Source organism: Triturus cristatus, chromosome 8 (assembly GCF_964204655.1).
Source record: "Triturus cristatus chromosome 8, aTriCri1.1, whole genome shotgun sequence".
Taxonomy (NCBI): Eukaryota; Metazoa; Chordata; class Amphibia; order Caudata; family Salamandridae; genus Triturus; species Triturus cristatus.
This window is the reverse complement of record NC_140591.1, coordinates 224,485,227-224,498,440: the sequence shown is the minus strand read 5'-3', so window position 1 is coordinate 224,498,440 and position 13,214 is coordinate 224,485,227. Positions and strand designations below refer to the sequence as shown.

At 45.6% G+C, this 13,214-nt stretch overlaps 1 pseudogene; it reads right to left on the bottom strand.

The window, feature by feature from the left end:
• LOC146801883 (FRAS1-related extracellular matrix protein 2-like) overlaps window positions 1-12,762 on the bottom strand; it is a 39,024-nt pseudogene extending 26,262 nt beyond the window's left edge.
• Window positions 12,763-13,214: the final 452 nt, after the last annotated feature.

Sequence of the window (13,214 nt, the reverse complement as noted above, 5' to 3'; positions counted from 1 at the left end):
CTCAGGATTTTCAGGGCATTCAGCTGGGAAATGTCCACATTATGGCTCTGAGCAGTGCGCACCCCTGTCTTGCATGCAAGACATCGTATTCTGTAGGTTTTCAACTTTTTTGCCTCAGCAAACACGACATTCATGTTTGTGCATTGAAGGTTTCCTGCGACAAGGAGTGCAACATAGAGTGAGCTCTTTGGTCTAGAGGAGCATATTAGATGCACCTTTGTTTACCAAGCATGACTACCATCAGCTCACTTGGCTGTAAAGTTGGTGACAGCAAAAGATTACAGTGACACAAGGTCAAGAACTGTATACCAAAACTTCTCTCCCTCCACATAGCACTATGTTAACCATTATCATTATTAGGAGACTGCAGCAAATCACTTCCCTGGTAGTTACTGGTAAGAGTTTATATGGTTACACAAGGCATTCTTTTTTTTGCCCATCAATCAATCAATCAATCAATCAATCAATCAATCAATCAATCAATCAATCAATCAATCAGGTGTTTGTTAAGCGCGACTACTCTCCCGTAAGGGTCTCAAGGCGCTGGGGGTTGGGGGGCTGGGTGTTACAGGTTCCAGTCCATCAAGGAGGGGGTCTGTCGAAGAGCCAGGTTTTGAGGTTTCTTACGAAGATGGGGAGCGATGTTGTCTGTCTGAGGTGGAGAGGAAGGTTGTTCCAGGCTCTGGCCGCGCGGAAGGAGAAGGAGCGGCCTCCTGATCTGGTCTTTCTGGTGCGGGAGACCATGACATAGGAGAGCAGGGCTGATCGTAGGGTCCTTTGGGGTGAGTGGAATTTGAGTAGGCGGTTCAGGTATGCTGGTCCGGTGTCGTGGAGGGCCTTGTGAGCGTGGGTTAGCATCTTGAAGGTGACTCTAGCTTTGATGGGGAGCCAGTGGAGTGTGAGCAGGTGCTGGGAGATGTGGCAGTGTCTTGGCAGGTTGAGGACCAGTCTTGCGGCGGCGTTTTGGATTGCGGGTGAGGTTTTTGTTTATTCCGGCATAGAGTGTGTTGCCGTAGTCGAGCCTGCTGGTAACCAGGGCATGAGTGACGGTCTTTCTGTGTTCGAGGGTGATCCATTTGAAGGTCTTATGTAGGAGGCGGAGGGTGTGGAAGCAGGAGGACGAGATGGAGTTGATCTGGTGGTCCATTTTGAGCTCTGAGTCCAGGATGATTCCCAGGTTGCGTGCGTGGTCTGTGGGGGTGGACAGGTTTCCGAGGGCAGGGGGCCACCAGGTGTCATTCCAGGCATCAGGGTTTGGGCCCATGATGAGTACTTCCGTTTTGTTGGTGTTTAGTTGTAAGCAGCTGATTTTCATCCATTTGGCGATGGCTTCCATGCCTTCTCGAAAGTTGTGTCTGGCGGTGTTGGGTTCGTTGGATAGGGAGAGGATGAGTTGGGTGTCATCTGCGTATGACACAATGTAGAGTCCGTAGGTTCTGACGATGGGGCGAGTGGAGCCATGTAGACGTTGAAGAGCGTAGGGCTGAGGGAGGACCCCTGGGGGACTCCGCAGGTGGTAAGTGTAGGATCCGAGAGGAAAGGAGGGAGTCTGACCCGCTGCGTTCTGCCGGAGAGGAAGGAGCGGATCCAGTCGAGGGCCTTGTCTTTGATCCCTGCGTCGTGGAGTCTGCGTATTAGGGTACGGTTAGAGAACGTGTCGAAGGCCGCTGAGAGGTCGAGGAGGATGAGGCCTGCTTTTTCTCCTTTGTCCAGTAAGGTGCAGATATCGTCTGTTGCGGCGAGGAGGGCGGTTTCCGTACTGTGTTTTTTTCTGAAGCCGGATTGGGAGGAGTCGAGGATGTTGTGCTCTTCGATGAATGTGGCGAGTTGGCCGTTTGATGGCTTTCTCAATGACTTTAGCTGGGAACGGGAGAAGGGAGATGGGTCTGTAGGTTTTGAGGTCGGTGGGGTCCGCCGAAGGTTTCTTCAGGAGGGGGTTGATCTCAGCGTTTTTCCAGTCATGGGGGAACGAGGCGGTTGCCAGGGATTGGTTGATGGTGTGGCAGAGCATGGGTGCGATGGTGTCGGCAGCTCTGTTGAAAATGTGATGGGGCAGGGGTCCGTTGGGGCCCTGGATTGGATCATCCTCAGTGTGTCTTCGGTGGTGAGGGCTGTCCAGTTGTAGATTGCTGGCTTCAGGGTGTCGGGGGTGGTTGGTGAGGGTTCAGTGTGTTGATTGTCTTCGTCGAAGTTGTGGAGATGCTCTTGATTTTGTGGTGGAAAAAGGTGCTGAGTTTGTCGCAGAGGTCTTGTGAGGGAGGGATGTCGGTGGACTCGCTGGTGGGTTGGGCGAATTCCTTGATGATGTTGAAGAGTTCTTTGCTGTTGTGTGCATGAGTGGAGATTCTGTCTTCAATCGTTTTTCTGAGGAGTTGGTGATGGGCGTTGGTGGCAGTTCTGAAGTTGTTGTGGGCTTCTGTGTATTTGGTGTTCCTCCCTGCCTTTTTGAGGCAGTGACAAGTGCGTCTGGACTCTCGAAGTTTGGTGGTGAACCATCTAGCTTTCTTGGCGTGGGTGTTGTTTTTTTTCTTGAGGGGGGCTATGGTGTTGGCTCTGTCGGAGATCCATCTGTGCAGGGTTCGGGCTGCGGTGTTGGGGTTGTCGTTTTCCGCGATGGTTGGTGTAGAGTTGCTGAGTGATGAGGTTAGCTGGTCGTCGGTGATTCTGGTCCAGTTTCTTCATGGGAGCAGGTGCTGGTGTCTGTGGATGGTGGGTGTTCTGAAGGTGGAGTGGACGCATGGATGGTCAGTCCATGGGAGTTCGGTGGTGTGGCTGAAGGTGATGGAGTTTCCTGTTGTGAAGAGGGGGTTGAGAGTGTGTCCTGCTGAGTGCGTGGGTTCGGTCACGATCTTGCGGAGTCCAATGTTGTGGAGTTTGTCCAGGAGGGATGTGGTGCTGGGGTCCAGTTGGTTGTCGAGGTGGAAGTTGAGGTCTCCCAGTAGGGTGCAGTTGGTGGACGCGATGGTATGCGGGGAGATGATGTCCATGATGGAGTTGGTGAAAAGTCCATGGGGTCCAGGGGGCCGGTAGATGAGGGTTCCTCGGAGGGTGGAGGTAGGGCTGGCCAGTATCTTGAAGTGAAGGTGTTCCATCAGGTCTGTGGGCTCGTCGGGGAGTGTGCTCAGGCAGAGGGTGGATTTGTGGGTGATGGCAATTCCTCCTCCCAGGTGGGTGGGGCGGTCCTTCCTGGAGATCTTGTATCCTTGGGGAATGGCGATGGCGATGTCCGGTCCCGAGGTGGTGTTGGTCCAGGTTTCAGTAAAGAATGCTACATCCAGGGTGGTGCTGTCGATGAGGTCCCAGATTTCGGTGGCGTGTTTGTGGAGGGATTGGACGTTGAGGAGGATGCATTGCAGGGTCTTCGGTTCGGTTGTGTTCTTGCGGGCAGGTTGCACTGGGTCCGTGGTCTTGGCAGTGCTGCAGGTGTGTCTACAGCAGTGAAAGCTAAAGGGTCCGTGGGTGTCAGCTGGTGATGCTAGCTTGCAGTTGTTGTTGTTGCGGCCTGGGTTGAGAGCTTGGTGTGCAGCTGGGTCATAGCGTTGGTGGTGCAGAGATCCAGGGTTCCTCGTGCTGGTCGCAGTCAGGTCGTGGATGGGCGCAGACGGACTTGCCTTTGGCACGCCGGTGGCCGTCAATAAGTAGGGGTCGGGGAAGGCTGGACAGCTGGGAGTGGGGAGGGGAGCTGGATTGGGCCGGTCGCACTGGTCGTGCTGGGGGGGGGAAGGGCCTCGGGGGCAGCAGCAGCGGGGAAAAACTGGCTGAAAAAGGCAAAAGGAAAAAGGCAAAAAGAGAGAGAAAAGTGCAAATAAGGCAGCAAAAGTGCAAGAAAGAGTGGAGGAAAGACACAGAGGACACAGAAGGAGAGTGAAAGGGGGAGATTGAGATGAGGGTAAAACACGAGTGAAAAACGTAGGAAAGACACAGAAGGAGAGTGAAGGGGGAGCTTGAAATGAGGGGAAAACAACAGAAAATGGAGAAAAGACCCAGAAGGAGAGTGAAGGGGGGAGATAGAAGTGAGGGGAAAAAACGAGGGAAAAAGGAGAGAAAGCGGAGCAAGAGAATGGAGACAGAGGTCCACTGGACCACCAGGGATGAGGCGCAGGTGAAACCTGCGGGTAGAGGAGGGCCTCGAACACCAATACTCGAGAGTGCAGGGGCTCTGGGGAAGGCCTCACTTAATGGTGGAGCTACGAGGGAGGGTGAGCAATTTCACTGACATAACTTTGGCCCCCATGGGCAGAGCGTTAACAAATTTAGAATTCATTTAGGATATGTAGCTAAGGTCCAGCATGCCATTTTTCATGCAGTTCTGATCAGACAACAAAGCTTAACGGTAGGGGCTCAAACAGATATGTTTTCCCATTTTATCTCCCAAAGGAAATTTAATGGCAGCTCATAAACGTCCTAAAGGGTCCTAGTCAAAAATGTGCGCTAATGTCCCAAGATATTGATGAGCATAAATATCTGTTTGTAAATATATATATATTTATATTATGCAGGGTTTTTAAATATATATTATTATATTGGCCCAAGAGCGAGAAAGTGATTTGCATGAGCACCAGATTAGATTACACATTTTATTTTAGACAATGGGAAATTAAGTGATTTGAATAAAAAATCACAGAATGTTGAGTCTAGTCCAGGACTTGTCCCTGGTACCCCAGAGCCAAGGTCAGCAGCTCTGGCTGTTAGGCTATATTTTCTCTCAAATATAGTGGGTAAAAGACCACAGTCAAACACAGGATACAACTTCTTCAAAAGATAGTCATCAAAGTGCATCTGAAACTAAAGTTGTGGGTTGGATGAAGGAAATGGCTTTTGTAATAATATTTATATAGCACTTACTACCTCTGACGAGGCGTCAAATTGCTTTTTGGTGAGTAGCACGCAACTCTGGAACCGAAAAGGATTAGTGGTGGACTGGTATAGGGAAATATGAGTATAGTATTAGTATAGAGAGGTACAAGTTCATTTGAGCAGAGCCAATGCAAGTCTGTTAGTTGGATTGAATAGAGTAATGGCGGAATAGAAGAGGGAAGAAAAACAGAAGTGTTAATTGGGAGATCACAGTAGTAAGTTGAGGTCTGGGATGAGTAAAGGAGAGATGGAGGTGGGAAGAGCCTTTAGAAGGGGATCAGGGAGAAATAGAATCAGAGTAGAAAATGAGGTTTGGGATAAGTCAAAGGAGATATAACATGAGGAAGAATTTAGTAGGATTGTTTGGGAGATCATAGTAGTAAACTGATGTTTAGGGAGAGCTAGAAGGCATAGAGGAGGGAGGAGACTTGGAAGGGTTATTATGAGATCATAGTAGCAGAAAGGGGATGGGATGAGAGAGTGAAGATAGAGAATAGATTGATAGAGGTATATTGTGATGGTACTACAGAGTAAAGCTTAGATCTCTGTGTTTTGTTTTTGTGGAGAAGTGAGAGGAGATATTGATGTATTTATAGTAGTGAGTCAAATCCCCTCTCTCTTGTAATGAACCATATTCAGGCTTTTGGTAGAAACAGAGAGTTCTTTTTATTCGTGATTTGAATGAACATGAAAAATCAAATGAACATGGACAGCCAACACGTGTTTCGCCCCCTAGGCTCAGTTGAGGCCGGGGCTTTCTCAAGGCTGTACGGGGACAAGGGAAGAAAGGACAAAAAGGAATTAATCCTAGGAGAAGAAATTAAGTGAACTAAGAGAAGTTAGTGTGACCACTCCCTGTGAGTAGAAGTTGTATTAAGAAAGAAGAAAATAAAGCGTGATTTTGAACAAAACCCGTGTCTATAGGTAAGTCTGGATATGTCAAGTCGCTAAGAAATTATAGTGAACAAGTTATTTTAATTGACTATTATTCATTGATTTAATCAGTATTAGGACTTAGTAGTGCTTAACATATGTCAAAGTTAGTTCAGTTCTTATCGGAGGTCACGTATAAAGAAACTAAGCAACCTATGCAGGGAGAGAAATGCTGCGCTAGAAAGAATTAGTTGAAGTTGGTAAAGTATAGAGTCCAATAACCAAGAGCTGTGGTTAAGGCAAAAGAGTGCGAGCAGGTTTTACCTGGGGATGTGCTTTCAAATTTCTTTCGATATTAAACATCTCAAACAGGTCATGTTATCTTCATTATCTCGTCATTCTTTTCACAGGTTACTTGTAAAATACAAGTATACCAGCCTCTGCATGAAACAATATGTATTGGTACAATAACGAAAATTGCAACAGGCTAATCATATTGAGAGGCAGTCTGGTCACGAAATAATTTGTACAGTATGCATTAATTCATACAGAGGACCATCCGGTAATGTGAATTATAGATTTTGGCTATGCAATACCATTATTTACAATCATTACAGTCTTATTCTCCTTATATGTCTTCTCTATTCTGTTTCCTATGATAATGAAAAGGTTCTGGGGGCCCAATAGTTGATAGCATAAAGGAAAAGGTTAATGAATTGGTTATATCGGTTATAGGAAGTAAAGTAACCCGTTTCGAAATCAGCGTAATGGCACATGATGGGGGAAACAGTTATTATTATTTAGGGACTCAAACGCCAGCCGAGTTCTGTTAACAGAACATTGCCTAGGAGAAGTCTACTTACTTTCAGGCATAAGATCAGGATCACGGCGGGAATGCCGTCTCTGGTAGTCTTCCGCGCGTCGTATTCGCGTTCTGATCCGCGGCCATCTTAAAGGGGTTAATGCGGCCTGTCACGTGTTATTCACGTCAGATGGGGATGTTTTGTTGCGCCATCTTTGAGTGTTGTTATGTTCCTTTAGCGAAACGGTTTATGTCTCAAATCTACTTATTTATTGTATATTATTAAAAAGTGGATTTTCATCCTGTTTCGTTATATTTTAATTCGCTCTGTTCCCTATTTAGTATATATTTTTAAAGATGTATTTAATTTTATTTATTTTGTGCGACCGGCTATACGAAGTTACTTTGTTGGTCCGCGCCGCTTTGTGGTATAATCATAGAAACTACATGATCTCCATTCAGTTCGATTTAATTTGTTACTGTGCGCTAGTGATTTAATAAGACCACCGACGCCATCTTGAAATGGGCTTAGACCATTCTATAGTTAAGTTAGTTCACTGTTTCTAGTCTGTATTTATTATAAACAGTGTTCACAGATACGTAGGGTTTACTTTATTCCTATATTTTATTTTGCTTATCTTTTCGTTTTAATTTTGATTGTATTGTTTTTTTGTGTTGATTACCGCGATGTTTGGGTGAGAAGGATAACTCAAGAAAGGAATTATTTTGTTATTGTATTTTCCATTTATGGCGCTAATCGCTCTGTTTATTCTATGGGTTTTAGTAGGGCCAGTCAGGGGAAACCCGAAAGATGATTATGACTTGCAGATCGGGGAACAGTTTGGTGGAAAGAAAACAGGAAAACAACAGTGCATTGTAAAAACTGAATATACATATATACACATAGGTGTCATCATCAGTGTGTCTGAGAATATTTCGACATCCATTTCAGTCTTTTTGATAGCTATTTGATGTTGTCAGTTTGTTTTTACAGCCAATGATGCCACTCATGATCTTTATTGAGACCAAATTCTACAGTTCCACAACGGATTATGTAGGAGCTTTCCTTCTGTCTCAAACGTTGTTCCAAATTTCCTCCTCTATCGGGTTGTCGGATCTTTTCTAAGCCACAGAAGACAAAGTTCCGATTATGTTCATGGTATAGATTATAGTGCTCAACTAAAGGTTGTCTATCATCTGTTTTGTTGATGTTGCGATAATGTTCCTGTATCCGCTTTTTGAGTGGGCGGGTTGTGCTCCCAATGTAATGTTGACCACATGGACATGTGATGAGGTAGATCACATTAGTGCTCTCACAGTTGATGAAATCATGGATAGTAATTGTATGTCCATTTATTGTTGTTTGTTGTAATTTTGATTGGCCTAGTTTACATATTGAGCAGTTGGAGCATGTGTAGAATCCATGTGGTTTCTGTAGGAAAGTTGTCTGGCTTCAAAGAATGATGGACATAGTGAGTCTCTCAGATTTTTGCTTCTCTTAAAGCTGAGTTGTGGTTGGTCTTTTATTGCAGATCTGATGGTTGGGTTTAATGTTAATAGGTTCCAATGTTTTTTGAGCACTTTCCGTATGTGGTGATGACCGTTGTGAAAAGGGGTAAGGAAGCGTATGGTAGGTTCCGTCTCCTTCTTTTTCCTGTTTTGTAGAAGATTGTTTCTGTCCAGAGTAGAGACTTGTTGTTGAGTGTTTCTAAGAGAACTGGTATTATATCCTCGTTGGGCGAGTCGTGATGTAATGTCCCTGGAGTGTATTTCAAATCCTTGGTCTGAACTGCAATTGATTCTGGCCCTGCGGAATTCTCCTGCTGGTATATTTTTGATGGTATGCTGTGGATGACTGCTGGTCGCGTGTAAAATGGAGTTAGCGGCTGTGGTTTTACGATGAAACTGTGTTAGTAAGGCGTTGTCTTCAAAAGATATTTTTACGTCCAGGAACTCTATTTCATTTTTAGATATGGTATAGGTGATATTGATATCCCATTGATTTGGTGTCAGGGTTCTGAGGAAGTTACGTAGATGTTCTTCAGATCCTTGCCATATTAGCAGCACGTCATCGATGTATCTTCCCCACATGACTATGTTCTCGGAGTAGTTTGGTTCATGATCCTTCCAAATCCAGTGACGCTCTACTTCCCCCATAAAGATACAGGCGTATGGAGGAGCAAATTTTGCCCCCATCGCCGTACCTTGGGTCTGTAGGTAATAGGTACCATTGAATAGAAAAAAGTTGTTATATAGGCAAAATTCCAGGATTTCCAGAATCATGTTGTTTCTCGCGGTGAAGTGTACTGATCTTCCTAGTAGGCATTTCCTTACTGCCGCTATACCATCAGGGTGTCGAATTGACGTATATAGACTGACGACATCAATGCTTGAGAGAAGGTAGTCCGGTTGCCATGTGATGTTATTCAGCTTCTGTAGTATGTCCTTAGTGTCCCGGATGAATGAGGGAAGGTCTCTCATGAACGGCTGAAGTTCCTCATCAATATACGCCCCAATCCTGGAGCATATAGAGTCGATACCTGCAATGATGGGTCTTCCTTTCGGAGGTGTACCTGGCTTGTGGACTTTGGGCAGAAGGTATAGGGTCGGAGTTACTGGCGTGTCTATGAAGAGAAGTTGTTTTTCTGCCAGTGTGAGAAGACCTTTTTCGTACCATTTGTTCAATAAGCACTGCAGTTTGTTTTGTATGTCTTTAGTCGGATTGTTGGTAAGTTTGCTGTAGCAGACGGGGTCTTGCAATTGGCGTTCGGCTTCTTGAAGATAGTCCGATGTGTTGAGGATGACAATATTGCCCCCTTTGTCTGCTTCCTTGATTGTTAACGATGAATCATTTTTGAGTTCCAATAGTATAGTGCATGTTCTTCTTCTCGTGTTGTGTTATGTGTGAGATATTTTCGTTTGGACAGATATTTGTGATGTTCAGATATCAGGTCATTACTCACTGCCGAGAAAAAAGTGTCTATTGGATTGCCAGCTGGTAAGATTGGCGTAAATTTAGATTTGCCCCTAAGTGTTGTGGTTTTACAGTAAAAAATGTCAATATCCAATTCTTCTGCCGTGCTTGTAAGAGATTCCAAATCATCTGTTGGAGCATCCGTAGACAAGTGTGTTAATAAGTTGATGTCTTCTAAGTCTTTGGCTGAGAGATGACTAGTGATGTTGGGGTGACCTGGTTGTCTCTGTTGTTGGGTTCCGTCAGAGAAAAAGGAATGTAGTTTCAGTTTCCGAGTGAATTTGTATAGATCCACTTGGGTCTGTACCAAGTTCCAACTAGATGTGGGGCAGAACGAAAGGAGATATTGATGTAGTTGTTTTCTGTTGAAGATTTGTATGTACCGTACTGTTGGTTATAGGTGTTTGAATAGTATAGGGTTGGTGATGTGTTTTGGAGAAGAGTATGTGGTGTGCAAGAGGGGATGGACAGGAGTTATGGGTGTTTGTGTTAGATTCGATCACTGGATCAAATGTGTGTGGTGGAGTCAATAAGAAACTCCTTTGCAAACTCCGGTCTGTCCAGAACGCCGCGGCCAGACTGAACCTCGACATCCCCCATTGCAGTCACATCACCAAACACCTCCGCGATCTCCACTGGCTTCCAGTCGAAAGAAGAATAACCTTATAAACTCCTCATCCACGCATACAAGACCCTTCACAACATCGGTCCTGCATACTTGAATAGCTGAGTCTCCTTCCACACACCCAAAAGAAACCTCGGTTCAGTCCAGCTCTCTGGCCACCGTCCCTTGTATCAACAAGACCAGAACGGGAGGAAAGTCCTTGCCCTACATCGCAGCCAAAGCCTGGAACACACTCCCCATCAACCTCCAGCAATCTCAACGGAGCCGCCCCTTCTACCCCAGCGCCTTGAGACCCTCACAAGTGAGTAGATGCACTTTACCAACCCTGATTGATTGATGTAAGGATTGTATGTTTGTGTGTAATTGGTAAAGAGGGGATGCCAGTGTTAGTGGCTGGTGTGATGGAAGGCTGAGTATAGGTTTTGTGATGACAAAAGGGGCTCTTTTAGGAGCAAGTAGAGGATACAGCTGGTGTTTTGTTAGAACACAGCGTGTGTGTCTGGATGCATTAAACTTATGTATAATGTAGCGTTGTGTTGGTATGTGTTGGTAGTATAGGTTGTGTTTTGTGTGAGAATACAGGTGCTATAGTGTAAGAATTGTGCTTAGTGGTAGTGTGTGGGGTTGTGTAGTGGTTCAATACACATTGAAATCTGTATGAGGTTTGTTTGTGATGCATGAGTAGAATGCCTTTGCTGATTTTGTGTTTAGATGTTGGGGGATATGGATGTCTTAAGGTGGTAGCTCGTAAGTGAAAATTGGGCAACATCTCTGACCCTAGGCCCAACTCGAACAAGCCCAAACTGGCAACTGCCCTTGTCCTCTCCACCCAGCCCAAACAGACAACTGTTCTTGTCCTCTCTGCCAAGTCCAAACAGGCAACTGCCCCAGTACCCTTCTCACTTAGCTACGACGCCCGGGCTGAGATTCCCTGAGCCCTATGCTTAAAATTGCCCTATTGGCCGATGGAACCCAACGTCTAACCAATCAGAACTTTAACCCTAAACCCTAGAGCCAATGGTAGATCTGGACCTATTAATCAATCACAGCCCTAGTCCTAACAGCCAATCAAAGCCAAAGCCCTAAGTCCAATAGGAAAACCTAGCCCTAGTAGCTAATCAGAACCCTAGCCCAAACAGTCAATCAGAACTCAAAACCTAGGCCCTTAGTCCTAGAAGTACTAGTCCTAGCAACCGATCACAGCAACAGATGCAACAACCCATAGAAAACATATCAAAGTGACCTTAAGCCCTGAATGCTGTGGCAGGGAGGTGCTCCTTTATTCGGAATCTCCAGACAGGCACAATCTACACTTCCCAGCTTCCAGATTCTAATTTTCAGGTGACGGACAATTTTGAAGCCACTGAAATACTGCTTTGCACACATTTAAACTAATCACTTTTCAAACCAAAAAACGAGTGCTGAATACACTTTCTGAGCACATTTTAAAACTACAGAGCAGATTAAGCAGTCTCCTAAGCACACTCTGGTTAGCCACTGATGTGAATGGGTGGTGATGCTTAATACAGTCTTTATGAAAAACTAGGAGGGAAATGCATAGAGTCACAGGTAGAACAAAACAGCAGTTTGAAGATACCAAGTTTGCAGATAGATAAGAGGTAAATTAATATACAAACGGGTAGAACAAAGCATCAGTTTAAAAATACCAAGTTTGCAGAAAAACAGAGGCAAATGGAAACAGACACGAGCAGGGGAAAAGCACATTTTAAAAATTACAACTAGGGGGGCGTGGCTAACGCCCGCGGAGAATGGCGGCGTCCGAGTGAGGCTCCCGGGCTCACCTCGGAGTAAACGCGCTTTCCGCTGTCCTCGTTGAAGTCGGAAGGGGAGAAATGAGGCATAAAGGTATACTGGCTGCAGCGCGAAGATCGCTACTTGTTTGCGCACGATGAGAAGCTGCTTTTCGCCCCTACATTAGTCGCTTGACGAACAACGCTCCGTAGCGGCCGCCATTTTGTCTTCCTGCCGCGAACGGAGCCTTCAGGCAGCGCAGCGCAGCTTCGTGATGTCTAGTGCCTCCGGTGACTACAAGCAGACGATGTGAACTATGAATTAGGTACTTTTTTGTCTGTACCTCTTCCTCCTCAACTACATGTACTTCCAGTTCCATGTTTATTTCCAGGGTGAGCTGATTTATTTTTGGGCAGCCATTTTATGATGTTCGTGAGGAGTTTCAGCTCATATGCCTATTGCTATGTTACTTAGCCTTTTTACCACTTGCCATCATCAACAGGTTCTGGCTTCTGGCCATCGTCGTTTGCGGTTTACAGATGTCCACAAGAGAGTGAGAATTCCCTTATGAGGGGGAATTACTAACAGGTATTCTGCGCAGGTCATAGTTGGACTGGTCATTTTATTTTTCACAGTTTTTTCATCACCTTCATTAAAATTGATGGGCAGGTCCAGAGGTTCCTCTGTCGCGAAGCAATCTTTTGTTAAGAACTCTAGAATTTTTACAGAATTTTCCAAATTCAAGGATACTTTGTCGTCTGCGTCACAATCCTCTGAAACAGCAATGGATCCTCCTTCTGCATTGCAAGGGAAGTCTGTCACGAAGCGATTGAAAAAAGACCCCCCTTCTCCGCCTAAATCAGCCTCGCCGGTCTCCATGGAGCTCCTGTTGGAGGAAATCCGAGCTCTCTGCCCATTTATGGAGGAGACAAATGTTAAATTGCAGGTCCTCAGAGAAAATTGGTCTCAGTTGGACGCCAGAGTCTCGGCAGTTGAGCATAGTGTTTCTTCACTTAAGACCTCGAGCGCAAGTGTTTCTCAACTCCATTCCCAAGTTTCTGAGCTCCAGCGTCAACTGGAGGGCCTTGAAGACCGGAATCGACGTAATAACCTGCAAATTTATGGTTTGGTTGAAGGTCTTGAAGGGTCGGACGCTGTCTCCTTTTTCAGATCTTTCCTACCTCAATTGCTTCACCTCCCGGAGGGTACCGTGCTAAATGTTCAACGTGCACACAGATTGGGCCGAGTCGCCTCTCCTAATGCGCAATCCCAACGGCCAAGAGGCGTAATCTTATATTTCCTGGAGTATACTGATTTGATCAAGGTGCTGT